The sequence below is a fragment of the Ambystoma mexicanum genome, chromosome 7q (assembly GCF_040938575.1).
Source record: "Ambystoma mexicanum isolate Mex_15411 chromosome 7q, UKY_AmexF1_1, whole genome shotgun sequence".
Classification (NCBI taxonomy): Eukaryota; Metazoa; Chordata; class Amphibia; order Caudata; family Ambystomatidae; genus Ambystoma; species Ambystoma mexicanum.
The window spans coordinates 491,053,987-491,077,802 of NC_090941.1; the positions used below are offsets into that span (position 1 = coordinate 491,053,987).

At 45.3% G+C, this 23,816-nt stretch overlaps 1 protein-coding gene across 5 annotated transcripts in view; it reads left to right on the plus strand.

The window, feature by feature from the left end:
• The window catches only part of RCBTB1 (RCC1 and BTB domain containing protein 1), a 765,714-nt gene that overhangs the window by 698,923 nt on the left and 42,975 nt on the right, over window positions 1–23,816 (plus strand). The gene's annotated exons all lie outside the window — the stretch shown is intronic.

The following is a 23,816-nucleotide window of genomic DNA, read 5'->3' on the forward strand; positions in this document are numbered from 1 at the left end:
AAAGACTTGGACTAAATCAGTTTAAGGGATTTGTGGTGGGAAACCTTTCTCCAATCCCTTTTATGTAAGGCCTGAAAGACTGTCTACTTGCCAGGTCATCTGACCATCTTCACTTAGGCAATTGCACCACTTGGTGAACAAAAGAGAGTGAGAGGTAGATCCCTTTCCTCATCTGGTTCCTCCCTTTGGAACGGCCTCCCTGCCCCCCTCAAACTTGAGTCTTAAGTTCCAGAAACTTCTGAAGACTTTACTTTTCTCCTCTTCTCATGAAGGTGCCAGACCACCCTCATCAGTCTCCCACTGCATCCCTATCCAGCACTTGCCCTTGGGCACCCTTTACCAGACTAGCCCTAACCTGGTCCATCCTGCCCTTTGCACTTATCATCCCTTCCCCTCTTTTTCCCCTGGCACTTGCCCTCACTGCCCACCCCCAGCGCATCCCCACTCCCCTTTGGGACCCCCCCTGCACTTCTCCCCCATCCCTGACCCCTAATCCCCCCACACCCTTGCACTTCTCACCTTTATCTTGCACTTGCACGGTAGGATTGTTACAAGGCCACTATAACCGTCATTGTTGTTCCCCTTTTCCGATGTCTCACCCCCCCACCAACCCTCCTCCCCATTTGTTGTCTTGTGGCACCTGGAAAGACGTGTGTATAGGCGCCATACAAATGCCCAATAAATAAATAAAAAGCTATTGTCCCCACTCCTGTTTTCCCAGCTGCATAGGCTTGCTGTGCCCATTGTTAGTTTTCATTTGGGCTATGCTACAGCATAAAAATGCCTACCTACCCCTGTTTACTCTGTGCTGCCAGCTCTAATTTCTGAAAAGCCACTTCTTCTCTCTCCATGCCTTTGCACTATGCTTATAGCTTTCCAAATATACAATTGTGGGCTTCAACCTTTTGCCATCTGCAATGTTTGTGGGCCATTGGGCCGCTTTTTGTAAAGTATGTACTTCAATCCTTTTGTCTGCATCCATTTGTGGACATAGTTCACCAGGTCTATCAGATGAGGCTATGTTCTTGTCCTCTGACGAATTGACCCACATGTTAGATTTACTGCCAGAGTAAGAATCCTTGAGCTAAGTTAAGGGATTTGAAACAGTCTGCAACTTTAGGACTTTGTTAATGTGACACCATGTATGCAGTGCTCAAAATGCTCGTGGAGAGACCCAAACACAGTTCCTTTTTATACAGAAACCTAAGAAGACTTGAACCTGTGCACACTCACATGCAACTGTCAGCAATTGAGGCTCGAGAGTTGGATTTCTTTAATGTTTATATTTTTTTTGCCTGGCTTCAAGGTGCACAATTTTAGAACAGTAATTCACAGATAGTATGAAATGGCTTTGTTGAAAGACCCTGTGCCCAAACAGCTACTGCTCTTTTAATGGGGATGGTTTATAATGAACTTTTATGCTGATGAAGGCAGGTGCAAGACCAATGGCCCACTCCCCAGATATGAACTACTTACTCACATGGTGAGGACCATCCGAAGTAAAGGGTTTAACAGTGGGAAGTGTGCCTTTTCTGTATCAGGAACTGTGAGATTACTGTAGACCCTCTGGCGGAAATGCATATCTTGTGATGTATTTTCTACTAGGAAGAGGTGTCGGTGGCTCTGCCATGCGCGCTTTGAGGTGACCAAACTTACCTGATTGAATCCCTCCAGTGTTTGTAATTATTATTATTATGGTATTTATTGACCACAGACATGTCTTCGAGAAGCAACCGAGTGTTTTACAGAGGTTTATAACAATACAGATACATACCGGAGCGCTTTACAGAGGTATACAACAGTACAGATGCATGACGGAGCACTTTTCAGCAGTAACAGAACAGATCTATTGCGGGGTGCGTTTCAAAGGGACACAGAGGAGGGATACAGCTGTACCATGTGGTGGGGAGGAGAAGGACGGGCGGCATTCAGCGAGTGGCACGAGGGTGATGTGATGGCCTAGGTGTTAAGGCGGACAGATTCCTTGAAGAGGTGGGCCTTGAGTTCTTTTCTGAATTGTAGGAGTGTGGCGGCGAATCGATGCTGACGGGGAGGAGGTTCCATTGTCTAGGGGTGTAGGTGCAGTTTTCTGGTCCTTTCCTTTTTGCAGTGGCAGATTTCATGTATGCACATGTCCTAGTTTCTGGCGGTGCACTGTCCGCCTGCGATGCTGAGTTTCTCTGCAAGGTAGCTGGGTGATTTGAGGGCAACTGCCTTATAGATGATGCAGCAAGACTTGAATGTGATTTGTGCGTGCAGTGAGAGCCAGTGAAGGTCGATGAGGGTTGGGGTGATGTGGTCGTATCTGCGTAGACCCTTGATGAGGTGTGTAGCTGCATGTAGGATGCTTTGCAGGAGCACGAGGGAGGACGACGGGAGACCTTCGAGGGGTACATTGCCCCCATCCAGGTGGATTTAAAGCTGTCTGAATGGAGGAAGGACTGGACTTTCCACAGGAGCGACCGCTGATACCAAGCTGTATAAGTTTTCTTAGCTATGTGTGTCTTGAAGGAGAAGTGTTTGTCGATGTGGAACCCGAGGGACTTGGTGTAGGAGGTGAGCTCGGGTGTGAATCCCTCAGAGTTCATGGTTGATAGCCAGGTCTGTATGTCTGGGTTTTCGGTGGTGTTGGTGTGGAATAGGAATTCGGTCTTCGAGGGGTTGTGCTTCAGGTATGACTGACTCAGTGAGAGGCAGTTTTGAGCCTATGGATATCCTTGATCAAGTCCATCATGAGGTATAGCTGTGTCTGTGTTGTTGGCGTATTGGTGGATGTCGATGTTTGTGTGTGGCTAGGAGGGCTCCCAGTGGCTCCATGTATAGATTGAAGATCACTGGGGACAGGCTGGAACCCTGCCGGGCTCCATAGGTGACGGTAGTCCATCTGAACAAACTGCTGGTTGTTGAGGTAGGACTTGAACCAGCGTAGACAAGGTCGCTGATCCACATATGCACCAATGTAAGGTGTCCGTAAGCACCTGGTAGTCTACTGTGTTGAAATAAGCCAAGAGGTAGAGTAGAACCTGGAGACAGGGGTGGCCATCCTCAAGGATGTTGGACGTCATCAACAACTTGTATGGTTGCTGTCTCAGTGCTGCATCTGGGTCTGAACCCAGATTGGTAGGTTTGGAGGAGATTGTTGGTGTCGATGTATTGCTGCAGTTGTGCGGCTGTTGCTTCGTCAATGATCTTACCTAGGAAGGGAAGATGGGTGATAGGGCGATAGTTACGTAGGTTGTCGGGACCCAGAGTAGGTTTGTTTATTAGAGGGAGGATTTGTCCTGTTTTTAGGACTGAGATCAAGGTGCCTTGACTTAGGGAGCTGTTGATGATCTCAAGGTAGGGAAGGAGAGCTTTTGTGGGAGGGTCTTTAGGATGGATGCTGGGAGTATGTCGTCTTTATATGATGTAGCTTTGAGGGTGGCCAGGGTTTCTACAAGGTCCTCTGTCGAGAGTGTCTTGAATGTTGTCCAGGGTATGGAGATTTCACGAGGAGGGACGTGAGGTGGGTCTGTGGATGCAGAGCTGGTGTCCATATGCTGGCGAATCTTGCTGATTTTTGCAATGAAGAAGGTGTTGATGGCGGTGGATTTTTAAACAGAGTGTGGTCTGGCAGCTATGGTGTTCTGATAGTAGGAAGCCTTGGCTTGGCTATGTTGATGAGTTGTCAGCGGGTTGCTCAGAGTTTCTTGAGTTGAGGAGCGCCAGGTCAGATACAGTCCTGGAGCTGCCCCAGGTTTTCTCTTGTTTCCCAATGACTCTGTTGCTGAGGTTGAGTTCTTGCATGTACCAGGGTGCTGATGGTTTAGGTTTGCAATTGTGGTGTTTCAGAGGTGCGTTGCTTCAGAGGTGCATGTCAGTCAATGGAGGCTGAAAGGGTGATGTTGAGTGCTTCCAGTAGTGAGTGCCAATTCGGTTAGGGGTGTTCAGTCAATGTAAGGTGGAGTTTGCCAGGGTCTTCCCTGAAGGCTCCACCGGGAAGTTCTTGAAGGACCTAAAGGTTTGTCTCATGGGTTTCTGCTGAGAGTGCTTGACTGGGCTGGTGTGCAGGATGTTGAAAGGCACAGCTAGTCTGTCCATTCAAGTAGAATAGGAGAGCAGTAGTGGAGGGAAGACAGTGCAGTGATGATTAGGTTGAGGATGTTACCTTTCTCGTGTTTTGGGTCTTTCCTGTGCTGTGTGAGGCTGAGGGTGTCGAGAAGACAGAGGAGAGCTTCTTTCATCGATTTTGGTGGCCTTGTTGCCTGGGAGGTTGAAGTCGCCTAGGAAGATGTTTTGGTGTGCGTGAGCGACATGGCGGTGACTAGGTCGGTGAAGTCTTTGATGAAGGCGGTGTTGGGTTTGGATGATCTTTAGATGAGATGGATGGTGACTCTCTCTGTCAGGGAAAGCAGGGATTGACAGGACAGGCCTTCAAAGGAGCCAATGTTGTCAACGTCAAGTATAGTGCAGGGCTACAAGGTCTTGTGAACAACTGTGAGTCCTTCCCCCTGTCTTGTTCGGTCGGTCTCTGTGTTGGATGCTTAGCCGTTGGTGACAAGGATGTCTTGGATGTGGGTGGAAGTGGGTGTAATACATTCCTGCTACCTGCATATGGTGTCCTGATGCCACCTCAGGATTTGGAGTTTGCTGATCAACCTCGGGACAAACTGGTACTAAGTGTTAGGAAACTATATCCTGGGTTTCTTTTTTTATTGTGATATGGCCAAATGTTTACTTTATACATATTACAAACCTAAAGAAAATTTGAAAACAGTTTTCACAAATACATTACATTTTTTTTTCTTCTAAATAATTACTAAACTGTCACATTGCCTTTTCCATTTGATAATAAAACACAGAGATCTTAGTACTTCAAGAACTTTTATAGTTAATTGTATTTCATGCCCAGCCAACAGCCGAATCCAAAAAGCATCCGTAAGCAGCCATTCTTGTTTATGTACAAACCTACCCAACAAACAGTATCTCAGATCAACAGTGCTTTTACAGTCAATCAACATATGCTTCAATGTTTGCTTAACAGTATCATGACACATTGAGCATTGACTAATTCTGTTTAGTGACCCATCCCTAGAATTCACAATTTCTTCTGTAGGGATCAAGTTAAGGCTGCCTTTCCTCTCCTTCCCCAGAAGCTCATGGTATCCCAAGCTCTAGTTCTCTCTAGCTTGGACTATTGTAACAGCCTCTTTCTAAATCTACCTGCCTCTACTCTCCGCCCTCTGCAACTAATCCAGAACAGGACTGTGTGACTTGTCCTTGGCCTCAAGCCCTGGGATTGTATCTCTCCAGCTCTGAAATCTCTCCATTGGCTCCCAGTGGATGCAAGGATTAAATTCAAAACCCTCTGCATTGTCCACAAGGCTTTCTGGGGCCTGGGTCCAAAATACCTTCAGCTATCCCTCCGCAAATACCTCCCCTCTCGAGCTCTTCGCTCCTCTACCTCCAACTCCCTCAGGGTCAGTCGTTTTTCAAAGAAACGAGCTGGGGGTAGATCTCTGTCTTCGACTGGGGCCTCCCTCTGGAACAGCCTCCCTGCTCCTCTAAAACTTGAGGAGAACCATCTCCGGTTCCAGAAGCACCTCAAGACCTTCCTCTTTTTTCTCCTGCCTTCGCTCCCCCTCTCCCCTGCTTATCTGTTCGCTCTTGGCACCGTGCACCTGGCCACCCTCTGTCCTCCGGGCCCAGGTACCTGCTCACCCTGCCACCCTCCCGCACTTTTCTTCCTGCACTTATCAGACCTACCGTGTCTGCTGCCTTAAACCTTGCACTTGCAAATTGCTGGCTGCACTACCACAGTTTGTTGCCTTTATTATTTATTTATTGTTATTTATCTGATTCTCCTCTGCTTGGCAATTTCCACTTCTCCCCCTCTCCCATGCACTTGTGCGTTCTCAATGTCACTGGGCCTAGTAAGATCGCTGTTTTGTTCTCCCCTGTTCCCCTCCCTTGTCGTGTTCTGAAATACTTGTGTACGAGCGCAATAGAAATAAAATATCAATACCAATACCTAAGGAAGTCCATCCTTCGATTTTTGTCTTGGAAGCATGTAAGATATTTGGGGAGATAACCACACGGTTTATCATGTTGGGACAGTGATTTTGCTAGCTTTATCCTCTGCATGTGACCTAAAGTCTCTATCCAATCCTGTCGTAAGAGAGCCGACTTAGTGCCCATCGGATTTGCAATAAGATCTTCCCTTGTACGATTGCACTTGCAGAGTATGTTGACAATGTAGGCTTCCAAATTCTTTAAAACCGAACTAGAGCCTTTCTGCAACTCGCGATTTATATCCTCATGTAGAGAATTGACCAGCGGATTTACACCTGTATGGGGTATATAGAGAGACCAATTTCCGTTCCATACTGCTTTCAGGGAATGCAATCCCAGCTCGTATCTTAAGCTCACTATTGGTAGGGACAAGGGTAGATGCAAGGTCTTTTTCCAAATCACTCTTTCAATCTTGGCCCAATTTATTGCTTGTGAGTATAGACAAGTCTCCAAACCATGTAGAAGAGACGGTATAATCTTCATTTTGTAGAATCTTATTACTGGAGTTAGAGAGAATTTACAGTACACTTTATACATTTTTTTCATTTGACCCACCAATGGTGCTGCCTTTAATTCCAAGTCCAATTTCAGATGCTTAAGTATCTGGATTGGACGTAATTCAAAGCCTAGATAGATTATTTCAGTGGCTTGTGGGACCAGTAGGAACTGCCACTTAAACCGAGGTGCGTGCTTCTGCGATATTTTAAACAGCAGTATTTTTGATTTGTGCGGGTTTACCTTAAGGTTATTCACCCTAGCATATTCACTGAAAGCATTTAAAAGTAACTGGAGACCCACAGGTGTGAGGTCCAGGAGGAGAATATTATTGGCGTATGCTATAAAATGTATGGCTTGCCCGCCGATTTTTGAACTTACTAAAGAAATAGAGGTAAAAAATTCAGCTAAATCCGCAAAATAGAGATTAAATAGAATGGGTTCAACAATGCATCCCTGCCTAACCCCCCTTTCACTACGCACTTCCCTTGACAGATCTCCTATCAGATTCATGTTTACTCTAAGGGTGGTATCCTCATGCATACTTATTAATATCCCCAAGAGCGATCTGGGAAGACCCTAGGAGTCTCATTTCCACGATAGTCATTTAAGGGGGAATAGTATCAAAGGCCTTTGATAAATCAAGCCATTCCCCCTGATAATATAGGGCCTTTTCTTTCTCATGAGTTATTTGCGATAATTCAGGTGACCAAGCAATGCAACGAGGTTGACAGACTTTTCTTAAAACCGGTATGAAATCTTGCTGTCGGCGTCCAGAAGGGAGAACCGGCCGATAGTTGGAAGGATCAGCCTGATTGCTCTTGTTAAAGATCCGTATAATTATTGCTGATTTCCACAAGGGAGGGAGCTTTTGCTTATTCAGTATTTCTCTGAATAACTTCATCTGGATTCCAGCCCAAAGCTGTACATTCCCCTTCAGTATTGTGTTTGTTAGACCATTTGGGCCTGATGCCCACGAGGATGAAGATTGTTTAATTAGATCTTCATTTAGAGTCGGTTCCCATCTCTCTTCCTTTCTAAGTTTCTAACTGTCAGTCTTAGTGATTTTGTACATCTTGCCAAGAAAAATAACACCAGGTAGTTTCAGATATAACGGTCCTTTGTACCTGAATTTGCGGAGTCGTCATATTATTCATAAATGCCCAAAAGCAGCGGTAGCTTTTATTGAGCAAGATCTTCAACATCAACTCAGCATCTTGTTGCTCTCGGAGATATCTATTAGCACGCAAACACCCTCTGTGGTTATTCCACATCGTTTTTACTTCAATGATATAGTAAGGATGTGATGTAGGGAAATCTTTTCCCAAGTTTCCAATGGAGGCCCTCAGCGATTTCTTTTCTGCTGATGGGATTCTTTGTTGAAAATGTGGTGATGGCTAAAGGGTTTAGTCTTAAATGACTGTCCTGGGGATCGAGCTCCCATAGGAAGTCCACAAAATGCTAGGGCGAGCATGCTCCGAGTAGTTCCTCTTGTGATGAGCTCTCGATCGACTCATGTAACTTATTATTCAGGCCTGTTCCGTTATGTCTGCATTTAGTAACCCTATTTCGCGATTGGTTTACTAATAGTTTTGTAGCAAAGGATCCCTCACTCAGATCATGAGTACAGGCAATTTGAGCTGTCAGCCTTTTACGATCTCGAGCCCTTATTACCTAACACAAAATCTGAACATCTCTCAGACTATCTTTTTTGTTGAGGAATCTGTTTATCAATGAACCAGAGGCACCTTGGAACACCTGTGTATAGGCACGTTATAAATGCCATGCCATATATCACATGACCAGGTGGAGGCTGCTAGTATATCGCCCTTAATGCCCCCATTCACCATCATTAAATCCCAGCCTTTTAGAAACAACAGCCATCTCTTACCAATTACTGTTGGATCCTTGTTCAAATGATCCCCATCCGGCCGTCAATGCACTGTGAATTTAGATCACCTCCTAAAATGATAACAGCTAAGACATATGCCGTTTTTTATTCTAAGCAATAAATTCGACAGAGATTCCAAAAAGTCTATTAGAGTGGAAGAGGCGGGGTTCCAATATATATTCACCACCATGATCATATCTGTTTTAGTAGCACCTTTAAGAGTAACTAAGGTGGCTAGGAAGCCGGTTGCTGAAGTCTTCAAACGTACCAAATTTGAACATATTGCCAAACAAGCGGCTGTAACTTGCACACCAATTGGTCGTCAACAGACCCCTTTTGTCACTAGTTGATTAATCGTCATAAAGCCATCTAAATTGTAGTTCTGAGTCAGCCAGACTTCTTGGAATAAGATTAAATCATAGGTGCTAAACAGATAACCTTTCGTTTCCTTTGTGGTGAAGGAACTGGAACCCCTGCGCATTCCAGTCCAAGACCTTAAGGTCATTGATTACTAAATAGTATTTTCAGAAGCCCATAGCTTCTCGACAACTTGGGCTATTATATCTGGTACCATAGACCACATTTTATTTTTGATCTCTGCAGACACAGAACCCTCTTCGATTACTAACGGTTGGGATACAGTTTACACACCCAAAGGCAGATCTAAGGTTGCATCTTGCTGTTTGAAACGCGGGTCTTCTGAAGGCGTGTTTGTTTTGTTTTTGCTTGATTGGTTCAGATGATATTGCTAGTCCCATTCTTTCAAGATTAATAGTGGCCGCCAATAGAGCATCCGCCCCGTGGCAAGCTTTTATTCCTAGTTCTGCAATGCTAAAGCAGCCAATATGTGATGCAAAAAGATATAGCATTGGGATCTTCTTTAAGATGGATAGAATGTGAATGCGGTTAGGTGCCCACTTATCCCCTCGCTTCTCCTAGATCTTAAGCCATATTTTTGGAATAGCAAAAGCATGATTCGTTGGCATCGAATGAGATTTGGTAGCAAGGTTACCTGGATTCCTCCCAACCATATTGCAGTCTACCAGTAATGTCCCAAGTCTCCTGTCTTGCCCCTGCAATTGGACATTGTGATTTAACAATCACCATAGGATTTGTTACAGGGGAGTTCGAGCAGGCGATTTGAGTGGATTTTGAGTTCTCACAGGTTTATTTGGGCAGCTTGCCACAACATTGTCTGGGTCAAAAGCCTTATATTTCTTGCTCCAATAGAAAATTGGCTCCAGTTTTTTCAAATTCATTATTTTGTCAGTTTGAGTTCTCGAAATAACGATGTTCGCACTGCCACAGCTAATCTTGTTCTGTAATGATAAACTCTAGACCAGGAGGCCCCTAGTATTGGAGTCAAATGTCTGATTTTCATTGTTTTTTTTAAATTTTTTACCCCTGCTGAATATGGGTGCCCATTTCTCAGACATATCTGTAGCCACCTCACATGTTTTCAAATGAGTGGTCTTAGGTTGTATTACATCTCAGACTTTTATTATTAGCTTTGTCTGGGCTGTCTTGATTCCTAGGCCAGGCTGGCAGACTTCCTTTGATATTATTCGTTGATGGCCCGTCTTGGGTAGGGAACCCTTTCTTTGTGGACTCCGATTTCGGTTTAAAGAAGGTGTCAATAGGCGGTGTAGCCCCTAGATCAGGCTAAAGAACCCACACAAACCACAATTGGCGTTGTAGGCGAAATCGAACATCTGCCAGTCGATGAACCATTGGAGTCGACTCAAGAAGGAAACGACAACTTATCTGAAATCATGAGTAGGACCGAAAAAAACTTGCATACAAAAGCTTTACCAAAGCCACGTCTGTTGCTAGAAAAACCACTGGCAAAGAAGCAGAGGAAAACAACATTGAAAAACCAGGGGGGCTTAAAATGCCTGCCCGCCCCCCTAATATCTGCTTCCCTAAAAGAATATTTTATAATTCAACACAAGAGAAAATTAGACCAGGACCCAGAGCTGTCCGACGCAGAAATCTTAGAGGCAATTGTAGAGCCACCTCAGAGGACTAAAGCGCGAAAAACAGACCTGATTGCACCGACCTCAACGGAAACTGATGCCTCACAAGCACAACAAGACCTTCTTGGGGGCCAAAACGTGGTAGATAAAAATAAATCTAATCAGCCCGACTCTGAGACACACGGCCAATTGCCTCAGCGAGAAAAAAGTCTCCTAGAAGGCAATAACATCGACTCAGCAAAAGACAGCCGCAACATCATGCCTCCTACGCCCAGCGTAACTATGAGTTCCCCAGAACCCCTGGCAAGAGAAAGGTCCATAAGTGATACCACGAACGGCCAGGCCGTAGATCACTATGCATGGACGCGGCCGCACATTGTGAGCAAGCCGAGGAGACCCTCGAACGAACCTCCATACATCATCCAAGGTGAAACACCGTCCACAGTAAGAAGATCCTCAGAGAGATCCCACCATAGTTCACCTAACAAAGCTACAAAAACCCCAACCAAATCACGGCGACCAAGTGAAACACCAAGCTTCACAGAAAAAGAGTCTCCCTCAAAAAAGAAAACTGACCTGCTGTCCATCATGTCGGCATTTACAATTGCCCTAAATCCATTTGGGAAATTGTATGAAGCCATTCACGAGGCGCTTACAAGCAACACAGCAATGATAAGCAATATGAAAGACAAACTGTCCTATATTGAGGGCTACCTAACTGCTGTAGACCAGAACTCTAAATCTAGAGAGTCTATACTTGGAGAAAGAATAGACAAGCTGACTGAGGAGATCCTTAAATTTAGAACGTACCAGGCCGAAAATCCGAAATCCGCCCCCTCAAAGTCAACTCAGACGGATGAGCATGAAAAGGAATCGGACATGGCCCCAATTTTCGTCAAAATGGGAAATAAACCTGCCACGCTCGCATCAGCGGACCTAGAATCCAAACAGTCAAAAACCAGTCCCCAAAGAAGGGTAAAAAACCTCCAAAATTCTAACCTATGTAAACAAACAAAGCCCAAAGAACCAAACTTCCAACTGAGTTCCAACACCAATGTACAAACAGCCTCAAAACAACATACAAATAGCAGATCGACACCATCCAATGCGCAGGAAAAGGAGAGTCAAGCCGTGGTTCTAATAATAAGTGACGCCCAAGACTCGTCCGTGGACCTAATGGACATCTCTCAGCACCTGGAAGATGAAACGGTAGCCACTACTTCGATCACAAACACAGCGAGCGCCCAAAAAGACCCCATAGTCTCCGCAAACGAGCAAGAAACAACGCCCTCTATGGCCAAAACTGGGCGTCCAGCTAGAGAGCCGGCCGACAGTAAGAATAGGGTGCACTCAAACTCCCCAAGCACAGCCCTCGAAGCCGCAAAGAAATTAAATGAAATTGAAGAGGACCGACCAAAGAGAGAACGAGAAGAGAGACCAAATCAAAATCATCCGAGACCTAGAGCGCACTCATTTAAGAACTACACGAGAGCACGGGAGGCAGAAACAAGAAAAAACTTGAAATTGGCAGACTCGGTGCTCTTCAAACTAGAGCAAACGTCAGCCAAAGACAGCTACCTGGTCCTCAACCGAAGAACAGTCCTAAGATTATTAGGGAAAACTGAAAACCTTCGACATATAACATCTGACGACCTCACCTTAATTGAGCCTTACCATTGAGAACATAGAGCTAAAGCATATCTTCATATCAGAAGCAAGGCGACAAGTACAATCACTCCAGAAATAACAAAAGATCTCCAGCGCTTAGGACTCAAAATTCAACTGCTCGCGAAACCAAAAATAGACCAGAGACTCAGAGAGAGAGAGGAAGGAGAGCAATCGGAGAGCCGACGAGACAGGATTCCCCCGTCCACCAACCCCAGAAGGCCAGAGAGGAGAGTGGAGATGGAGGGCAAAAAAGTCGATTCAGAATACTCAAACAAACGGAACCGGGGAACCTCAGCACTTAGCACTAGTAAATACAGGTGCGATGAGAGACAACATGAGAACCGCCACTCAGAACGAGGGGCGACCCCGGCAATAAGAAAATCTAAAGAAGTATCTGCCTCAAAACCATGGAGATGGCTTACAGATACCTTCTCCCGACAACAACAAAAAATAGCAACGACCAGCGGGTTCCTCTGAAGTCAGAAAGATAATCACAACTCCACTGACCCAGTGCCACAACAGCACCTTAAAAATGGCATCGTGGAATACCAGAGGACACCGCCACCTAACCAGAACAAACGATCTAAACTTGGCCGCCTTTGACTTGATCTCTCTACAGGAAACCTGGCTAACAACCAAAGCATCCCTAGACGGATACGAAATCGAAATATCCCGGACAACCAGAAGTAACGCTGGTCGACCCTCAGCGGGCATACTGACCACCGTCCGAGTGGGCTCAGCACTCACCTCAAAGGGCATACTCACAGCGAGCTACGGCAAATTGACGTCACTAGCTACTTGGCTTCACTTCAATCATGCCCAAGACGCCTGGGAAAACTCCGACCTGGCAATATTAAATATATATTGGAATCCAGAAAGAACAACAGATGATTTTTGTAACTCAATAGCCGAGAGCATTGACGAAATAACGATGGACAGGAAAGTCCAAAATATCATAATCTGTGGCGACTTGAACGCAAAGTGTAAGGTTGACCCATCGAAGAGTGCAATACAAACGGCCGCTTTCCAGGACGACGAAAGGGGCCGCGCCTGGGGAAACCTAATGAAATCGAGAAAATTCTACAACGCGGCGGAGCTAGGCGACGGTGGCCCCCAAATTCCAACATGGGAAAGGCTTGAATCCTCGGCCACATTAGATTACATATTAATCTCGGAAAGCCTGATTCCTTACTTCGTGGACTATAGAGTAAAGAAAACGACAGAAAGCGACCACAATCTGCTTCAGATGACATGGAACGGAGCCTCGCTGGAAAGTCCTGAGTATCTACCAGACGCGGAGACAAATAAACAACAAAATCGCCTCCGGCTCACCGCATCAGACATTACAGCCTTCAGGGAAAACCTAAAAAGGACCCACGACCGGGAGCCGGGGGAGCCAACAAGACCTGAATATACATCCCTATTGCCAGCCCACAAAGTGTCCTTCAACGGGAAACCACGAACTCAGGTTCCACATACCCACGTATTTAACAACACAGTGGCCGAAAAACGACGAGAAGTTAAAAAAAAGCCAAACGATTGGCAGTAAAAATGAAAACAACCGCTCTGTGGTCCGCCCATGACTCCTTAGCGAGATCTTACAAATCATGGCTAAAGACACAACGACAAATGTTATATCAAAACGATGCTGAAGGCATGTTACGCACTCTCGCCTCAAGAAAAACAAGAGACCTCTGGTCACTATTAAAGACTGCTAATGGCCAGACCGTACCATTGATTTCAAACTCAGTAACTGAGCAAAGCTGGATACAGCACTTTTCAGATCTATACCAAGGTCCCCTAACCCGGAAACCACGGACTGTGCTGCCGAGCACAAACCAATGGATCAACTTGACTGACGTAGAAGACATCGCTAGAATAATTACCAACCTAAAAGCATCGAAAGCTCCGGGCCCGGACGGGCTGTCAAACCTAGATCTTAAAGAACACCCGATGGAATGGGCCTATGCCATCAGTGAACTATTTAAGCAATGTCAAATTCAGTGGCAGATTCCATAAACGTGGACAGAGGCAGTTCTAGTCCCAATTTTCAAGAAAGGAAACAAAAGTGCGCCGGCAAACTACAGACCAATAGTACTCCTGGATATCTTGCGTCACTTTTGTTGCCTCATTTCAAGAACTGGGCCAGAAATTCTCCCTCGGCAGACATCTTTCAAACAGGCTTCCAGAAAGGGGCAGGAACAACAATAAACCTCTTGATTCTGAATATTATAAAAGCAAAAGTAAAAAGTTGAGCGCCCAAGGTCTTCTTGGCGATGGTGTACCTATCCCAAGCGTTCAATATGGTAGACCAGAACCGACTTTGGTCGAAGCTAATAACGTGGAACTGCCCAGGTCCGGTGCTTGAGCCCATAATAGCCCTTCACACCTCAACATCGCTCTGGGTCCGCCTAAGCCGGCAAGGCATGCTCTCGGACAGGATCCAAACTAATCGTGGGGTCAAACAAGGATGCCCACTGGCGCCAGCGCTATTTATAGCATTTATTGGAGACTTCCAAGATTCAGAGAGAACACTGCGATCTTTTCCGCCGAAAGTAGGTGCTCAGCAGATATCAAGACTGTGGTATGCCGACGATCTGGTCCTTTTGGACCAGACACAGATAGGCCTACAAAGACAATTGACAAACCTAGCCACGTACATGGAAAGCAACAACTTAACAGTAAATATATCAAAAACCAAAATCCTAATATGGACCAAGGCGCCGAGGAAAGAACAATCCAACAACTGCTGGACCATGGAAAATTCAAAAAGCAAGTAAATGAATATAAATACTTGGGAATCCAGCTCGACAACTCTTTAAAAGAGAACTCGCAACAACAAATACTATGGGCCAAAATGAGAAATTTAACTGCGCAAGCTCGTGCAATAGACAAAGTTTGGAAAATTCTCGTGAACCCCTACAATCCTGTTCTACAAATCAAAAGTGGTTCCTGCAGTAACCTATGGGATGGCGGCAAACTTGTGTTTGGAAGAAGAACTATGGACTCAGCTAGAAGGTCTATTCTGGAAATCAGTGCTGGGTTTGCCAAAAGCAGCACAGATGCCAGCGATTAGAAGAGATCTAGGTTTGTTATCACTAGCGGTGGCGGGATCCCAGAGTTCCACACAGCTGTATCGAAAAATCCTGATCCCTGACTCACCTCCAATTTTCCAGGTGGTCGCTTCCGAGATCAACCAGGGATCCTGTAAACCACTACTGGAGTGGGTCGCAAAAATTAAAGTAAAATTAGAAGAGGTAGCGTGTGACGAAGAAACGCTAATTCACAATCCAGGGCGAGTAAAGATCAAATTGGAACAGCAAGACTGGATAAACTCAATCGAAAAAAGCCAGTCCTACAAATCGCTAAAACACCTACAAACAACGCACAACAGGTTGAAAGTCCCATTAAAATACTGCGAGAGATTCCCAGAAAAAGAGTTAAGAAAAAGCTTCGTGCGGGCTCGCCTAAATTTACTTCCTACAAGAGAAATCCTTTTCATCAGAGCTCTTACACTGACCCAAGACTGTCGTTTCTGCGCTAACCAAAACGAAGTAGAATCAATCCGCCACCTCCTCACACCCTGTCCGGGCCTAACAAAGGAAAGGCACGCCTTTTTGACACCACTGAGCGACCAGTCTGCAAGCCTCGACGAAGAAACTTGTTGGTGTAGAATGATAGCAGGAGACTCGGCCAGATGGTCGAGGGCTGCGGCCAAATTTCTTGAAGTGGCACTCAAAAAAGTCACTGTTGGCCAAAGTGAAACGCCAAGCACTCCACAAATCCACCAAAACACACTAACACCAACACTTTCAATTCTTCTCCTCTGTGAGTGGTGTCGCTAAGTAGCAGGCAAAGGATCTAAACGGAAACCAACAACCTTTTGTTAAAACCTTTGAGGTTGTAAGCAAAAGAAAAAAAAAAAATAGGCGGTGTATACACTTTGTTTTGACTGAGTTTTTTTTATTTTTTGGGCCTTCCGGTTTTTTTAATTATGCAACCTGATTTGAGCTTATTGTTTCCACATTAGGCTCAGGTTGGGCCTTGTTTCTTTTCTCTCCTTTTTTCCTTTCTTTCTTTCAATACCTGCACTCTACTTCCCGAGGGACTGTTGGTTCCAAAGGTGTAACTTGTATCGCCTTCAACGGATCAACAGTTGAGCCTTCGCATATCAATGAGTCATTAGCTGCTTGTGCGAGACGTCTGAACTCCTCCAATACAGAGTCAGATAGGGACGTATTGTCTAAATCTACATAATAAGAAGATGGGTTAGGGTCTTCATCCACTAATGCCAAAGCCTGATTAATCGCAACTCCCCTTGTTTTCTCACTCATCAGTATGTGGGCATTATTTGTAGTTATTGACTTTTTGATCCCTTTTTGGAGAGCTCCGATTTTATTCTCTTGTTTTAAAACATCCCCCTTAAAGTCGTTTATTGCTTCAAGTATTGTTTCATTTAGTACCGTCTTCACCCCAACCAAGGTTGATTCAGTATTACTCGCTTTTTTGGCCAACTCCAGCAGCGTTCCCGATTGTGCTTGCACTTCTGTTTTTAACATCTCAAATACGTTAACTAATGATGTTAGTACAACGTTCAGAGTGGGGAGGGTGGCGGTTGATTCCACAGTTTGAGCTTGTTGTGATTCCATTTCCATCTATTCTGCCATTGGTGACAATTCTGGATGTATCAGAAGAGCTTTTATAGGGTTGGGGGCATTAGTAGATGTTATTTTAACCCGCTTAGATGAGGAGTTATAGAGGCCCTGACTTGGACTGGATGGATAAACCAGAGGGCCCCTTTCTAAAACATCCTTTTGTGTAGTCACGCTAATGTTAATGTTGATGACTTCTTCAAAGAGGTGGCGTCACCCAGACTCCAGCTTGTTGATTTCTTTCTGTAGATTTACAGCCGTCAACATATATTCCAAACCACCTAATAACGTTGCCCTTAGTTGAAAGGTAGAATTAATTTCCGCTTGGGGGAATGATCGTTCTGTCAAATCCAGGCCATTGTTAATTAGATGTTGGTTTGTGTTTGTAAGAACTTGAGCCGTGGTCACTATTAACAGCATGTTTGTCTCATCCCTCTCCGTTTGAGTATGATTTTCTTGAACTGGTTCCTCCACGAACCTAAAAACACAGTCCAACTCCGGTGCCCTTAAATCATCTGCCAGTGCGCTACTTCGCAGATTATAACCTTTCGTCATTTTGCACGTCTGAATTTGGCACCAAGGAAGCACAGTTGTTTAGGGTCGCCAAGTGCAATTAGATGAATTAAGCAGAAGGAGCGAGGCGGCGGACGGGTTGCCTGTGAGCCGCGGTGCCTGTTGAACCAGGTCAGGGAGATGTTTATTTTCAGTTGCTGTTGGCGTGCCCGGGGAAAGCCTTACTCTGAACTGTGTAGGGAGGGGGAATTATCTTTCAACAAAATGACAATAGCAGGCTTACCACAAGTACACTTCTTTCCTGTTCCGACCCATTTTGACACATTGCTGAGCACTGCCGGCCACACTCGGCTGGCATGCTCCGCTCCGTGCGGCAAACTTGATTTTGATGGGTTCACAGGGTAAAAAGGCTCCTCCTCTCCATTCTCAACACTGTGAAAACACTGCCACCTCCATTGCCGACCACACTCGGCTGCCACACTCCACAAAGCCACATCTTCCTTAATGCCAACAGCATCCAGTTTAGTAGGACATTGCCCAAATTATTTATTTATGCAATTGTATGTGACTCAATGGGAGCTTTACAACTAAAAGTATAAAGAAAACATGCAAACACAAAACTGAGCAGAGTAAAGGTACAATTAAGAAGAAACTCTAAAGTGGCATTGAAATATTAGGCAGAGGAGAAAGCCAACTTAAATTAGGTTTTCAAAGTCCTCCTGAAGTCTTGGAGATTGGGAAGTTGGGAAATATTGGGGGTAAGAAGATGCATACTGTTGCAACAGAGAAGGTCTTAAAGCAAAAAGCAAATGTCTATAACAGTGAAATCTCAGGGTACGATAGATACTTTGTCCTTGATTGAACAGATATTTTCAGCTTAGAAACCGCACAGCCTTGCTGCGCCCCCTCCCAGATTAAGTCCTTAAACTGAATAGGAGACCAATAGCAAGTTAGGTAGCTGGATAGCGACATAATTGGGCCAGCTAATAATCCTGCAACAGCATGAAGGTCGCCTTTAACTAGCCCGTCACAAGTATGCAGGAAGAATATGAAGCACTTTGATACTTGAAGTCCACTTTATACATTTCCATAGCCTTAATGGCAGAATAGAAATCAGATGACAGAATGGAAACCTTGATCCTCTTCAGAGGAGAGACATTATTCACTCTTGCACCGACTATCTTACCTATGTGAGATTTGAAGTTTTATCCAAAATAAACTAGTGGATGAGCAGAAGTAGAAGTAGAAACAGTAAACCTTGCCAAAATTCCCGTCATTGGGCCTCATTACGAGTCCGGCGGTAACCGTGCCGGAAAAAACAGCAGGTTACCGCCAAACTCGTATTACTATTTCGCCTCTGTGATTTCCGGAATCACCGGGGCATTACGACCCAGGTGACCCGGGAATTCCGGAGCCGGAATTGTGTAAGTCCCCATTCCAATGGAGCGCCATAGGACTCCATGGGAATGAGGACAATGGAAACACTGGTTGCGTCTATGACAGAGCCGGTGTTTCCATGTGCGCCTGCATGCGGGTGGTGTTAAACAAACCCGCCAGGTCAGACACCTCCTGCCTGCAGGACTCACAATCAGCCGGTCCGGAAAGAACGGTGGCAGCGGTTTTACCGCCACCGTTCTTTCCGGACCGGCAGGGTCATAATGAGGCTCATTGTTTCTACCAGCCAGAGGTGAATAATATGTCCAAATGCCTAAACTGCCTTCATATTTTATCTAAACTTTATTTATGAAATATAAATATTACAATGAAAAGAAAAATCGCTGTCGCAAAACAAGAGATTGCATTAAATCGTAAGAAAACCTACACAAATCAATGTACACAAAACACAGACTCTTGGGTAAAAAGATGACATAATATGGCCCAATGTGCCATACCGATGTGGTGATCTAGGAAGGGTAGTTTTCATCTACTATTCAATGCAGAATTTTCCAGCTACTACACTGTGCGTTTCATATTTTGGGGTAGCAACAACAAAATAAGCAGTCAAAGGCATCTCTCCCAATACAATTAGAGAACTTGGTCAGAGTAAAATAATGGTAGATGCTCCATTTGTCCCTAGGCCTGGAGGATGTGAGAATACGCTCACTGAACGTATCCTATGTCTGATTAGAATAAACATTGTCTATGTGCTACTTTTCACATGTAGGAATAGGACCCCTGCACCAGACTATAGCAGTTCCATGTGAGGCCAACCAGTGTCCAAGTCCCACCAACTCCTGTTGGAAAGATCACCAGTATAACCCAGGATACTAACCAGCTTGGATAATGGGATCTCCACCCCTATTATTACATCAAACACCTCAGTCCATAAGTCTCCGACTGCTTTGCAGGACCATGCAATGTGTAAGATGTCTGGAGGCTGCATCTGGGACATCAATGAGAAATTTCTGAGAAAATTGTATGTAGAGAGTGGTGTGTGGTGTGTCCTCTGGACATACCGGGATATAATAGCTTATGCTTATAACTAGGTGAAACCTCCTTGGCTTGTCTTCATACTGTGAGGAGTCAGGAATGAAACTCTGGCACATATCAGCCATGATTGTGGTTAAACACTGTCATTGAAAATAAATAGGGCATTGAGAAAATGCCTCTCTGGCCCTGTCCTAAGAGGAATTTCCCTACCAAAAACGAAAGGAGATGTCTGTCAGAATGTCCAAATATAAACTGCCCTGTGTCTAAAGTTCTATTCAGACCCTCGCACCAAAAATGAACTTTAAGGTGAAAAGCAAAGTGTCTTTATGCTTGGGTGGTTTAGAAAAGTGTTCATAAAGGAAAAATAAATGGCTCCAACAAAACATTCTTCAAGGATAGCATTTCTGGTTCCAGAGGGTAGCTTCCTTACCCTGGATCCTTCTTTACTCCTTGAGGTTTTATGCACAACAATTATTTAGGCCCCTCTTGGCCAATTATAAGATTTATTCACAAAACAAGTTTTATAATGTTGCCTTTTCTTCCGGGACACTTGATCTATTTCTTTTGTCAGATGATGATACTCCTCTCTCTTGTTCATCACAAATTGCCTGGTATACTTTCCTGCCAGGGCTTTCGATTCACACACTTGAATTTGCCTGTTATACTCTCCTGACAGGACATATTATTCACTCAATGGCGACTGCCTGGTATTCTCTCCTGCCAGGACTTCTGTTCATTCGGGAGTTTGCCCACTCCCAAAGTTGTTTATATATTGTAATGGATAATAGTGTTGTCCTGGTATATTATCCTCTTCCTGTTTCTTGCATTCGCCCACTCCCAAAATTCTTTATGTATCATGTTGTATAATGTATCCTCATGGTAAATTATTCTTTCTCTGTGTCTCGTATATATGTATTGTGCACATTCACACATCAGAGAAGGGGTTGTTTGCCCCTTATTCCCCCCCCTTCTCAATATGTTTTCTCTTTCCTTCTCTTAGTTAAATTATTCAATTTCACTCGGCGTGCTCGCTGATACACCCCAGGGTCCCTGTTACGTCTGGGTGTACTTACTGAGTTTTCTTGCCGTGTTTGAATTCTCTGGCGGTCATCTGCTGAAGGGTTCCTGTCTGCTTCCTTCTCGCAGCCGCCTTTGTTTCACTCACCGGTCTTGCGCTGCTCCCACGTCACACATCTGCTTTTGTCTTGGCTCCGCTAAGGGAACTGCTGCTTCAGTTCACTGACGAGCATCCTGCTGCAGCAATTTCCTTCTTCTCCCTCAGTAAGCCACCTGGTTCCACGACTCCGGCCTTAGCCTGTCCACTCTCCCTTAATCGCTTAGAGGTGCAGCTCTCTCTCGCCTGTCACTGCAGCAACTGTGTCTCATTCTCTACTCGGGCTACTTAATAATAGTATGCCAGAAAACACTAGAGCGCTTGCTGAACTTGCGGTCTCTTTTGCTCCACATTGCTGGATGCCTTTTCCTCATCCCAGTAATTTGAGAATTCTGTGTTCAGTAGTCCTTTGTTGATAATTGACTCCCGGAATCAAGATAAGCATTTTTAAATTGCAAGTCTGTTTTAGTTGAGTGATAAGTGAGATTGAAAAAGGTGATTTCCTCAGATTGGTAAGGCAGACCAAAGTTGGAAGGTTGATCACTAGGTTTGGAAAAAAGGGTTTCCCTGTTCTTAATAGGAAAGGGAGGGGATGGGTATTGGAAGGCCATCTTCACAGGAAAGTGGGGGATACCATGTGGGGGATACCATGTCTCACCCGATGAAGGCACAATAAAGGGTCTTCCCTGGTCGCAGGAGATGCATCAACAGACATCGGAGGATGGTTTGAGCAGTGCTTGTTCGCTTTACTGACAATCCTCATTACTATTCACCTCCTGGGACTTCAGAATACAATGGCGGCTTCCCTCAGCAGGGAACTTCGCTCCTGTCATGAGTGGGAGTGACCCCAGACCATAGACCTTTTTGCCACCTACTACAACAAACGGTGTAGCTCGTTCGCCAGCAGGTTTCCCCACCCGGAGAGCCTAGGGGGATGCCTTCTCGTTCCTGTGGAATGAGAAATCCCTCCATGCTTTCCCACCGATTCTGCTGGTGGCACAAGTCCTAAGTGCCTTCAGACAACATCAGTGCAGACTAATCTTAGTGACCCCTGCATGGCAGAGGCAGTTCTGGTACTCCAACCTCCAAGAGCTCTCCTCTGCTTCCCCAATGAAATTCTACCCTCCTCAGGGTCTACTGTCCAGGAACAAAGGGGACATTCTCCAGCACAACCCGGCCTCTCTCAGCCTGATGCCCTGGCTCCTGTGTTTATAGATTTTGGCTCTATCCTGCTACCGCAAGACTGCAGGGACATTCTGCCATGGGCTCACATTCACTCTATAATTTGCTTGTTACATCAGAAAACGGAGAAGGTAAAAAATATGGTGTAGAACTAAGACGCTAAACCCTTTAAACGTTCAACCGGCCAACATCTTGCCATACTTGTCTCTGGCACACAACGATTTGGCTCACTTCTTTAAAGTGCATTTAGCAGCTTTCTCTAGGTATACCTGTTCTCCTGCTTAACCTTCATTGTGGCCCCAAGGATTAGTCAGAGTTCCTCAAGGGCTTCTTTACGTCTTTCCCACCAATGAAACAACCAGCTCTGGCTTGGGAGCACAACGTGGTCCTCTCCATCCTGATGAAGCCACTGTTTCAGCCAATGCACAAAGCTCCTATGAAATTCATATCCTGGAAGACTGCTTTCCTAGTAGGGATCACCTGTGCATGGCATGTAGTTGAAATAGAAGCATTTTCCTGCAATGTACCCTAACTAATGTTCCACAAATCCAAGGTGGTTCGACACACCAACCCCTTGATTGTGCCCAAGGTGCCATCCACGTTTCAACTTAATGAACCCGTTGTATTGCCAGTGTTCTTTGGTTCGCCGGTTACCACAGCAGAGCGCTCTTTGCACACTTTAGACCTTGTGCAAGCTTTATAATACTAAGTCTCCCGCACCAAACCCTTGTAGCAGACTTCACAGCTTTTCGTGATGTTTGGTCCGTCTGGATTGGGAAAGCACTGTCTAAGCCTTCTATTGCCAGATGGTTTTCCTCCAGCATTTCATTCTGCTATCAACAAGCTGGCAGACCTCTCCCTGGCAGGCCCAGGGCTCACTCCACAAGATCGGTGACCTCTACTATGGCATTCCTTTCTGCCGTCTAGAGTCGGCCATGTGGTACTACGTCACCTGTTTGCATGAGGTTAGTGTCTCCTGTGGTGTTTGCTGCAAGGAGCTTGCCTCTGCAAGTTCTGGTTATAGGGTACTTTATATTGTACTGCTTTGTAATCTATTCACAGCATGTGAATCTATGAAAGATCCAATGCTGGAGAAGGAACTAGTTACTTAACTGTAACTCCTGTTCCCAAGCTTTGGTATCTTTCATTGATTCACATGCAACTCTCCCACCTACCCAGCTTGGCTCTTCTTGGCTCATACTGCCACTGTACGTGCGCCATGTCAAAATTTGAAGATGGCCTCCAGGGGTGAAGCTAAGGGAACCCTTTCTATTTGCTGCTGACAGTATGATGTTAATGTTAAAGGACATTTATACTGTGCACTATCACCATCGGAGTGGTCCCCTGCCGCTCTGGCGGATCTGGAGGGTAGGGAGGGTTAGTAGGGTGTTGTGGGATAAAGGTAGAGCGAGATTGGTGATGTCCTGTTGGCAGCTTCAGTTCGGTTAACACTGTTCGCTGAGCATGGGTGTGGATTATGGATCAGTAGACTCTCATTTGCTGTTGTGCGAGACCACGTGTGTTTTGTTTTGTTGTTGCAGTGTAGTGAAGTGTGTACGGTTTGCTGTGCGAGAGAGTGGTTGTGTTTGTTTAGGGTGTGAGAGGTGTAAACAGAGTTGAGGTTTTTTAGTGGATGGATGTCTCTGTGGCTGTCTGGTGATCTGTGGGCAGGATGGTGGCGGGGGCCTTCCCTCCCCACGGTTGAGATTGCCAAGATTGTGGATTGCACTTTGGCTATCATTGGGGTCTGATTGCCCTTGCCTCCCTGAGCTCCTGGTGTGTAGTATCCTCCCTCCGAGATCTGGGGCCCCCCTGTCCTGTTGGGTGCTAAGTAATGATTAGTG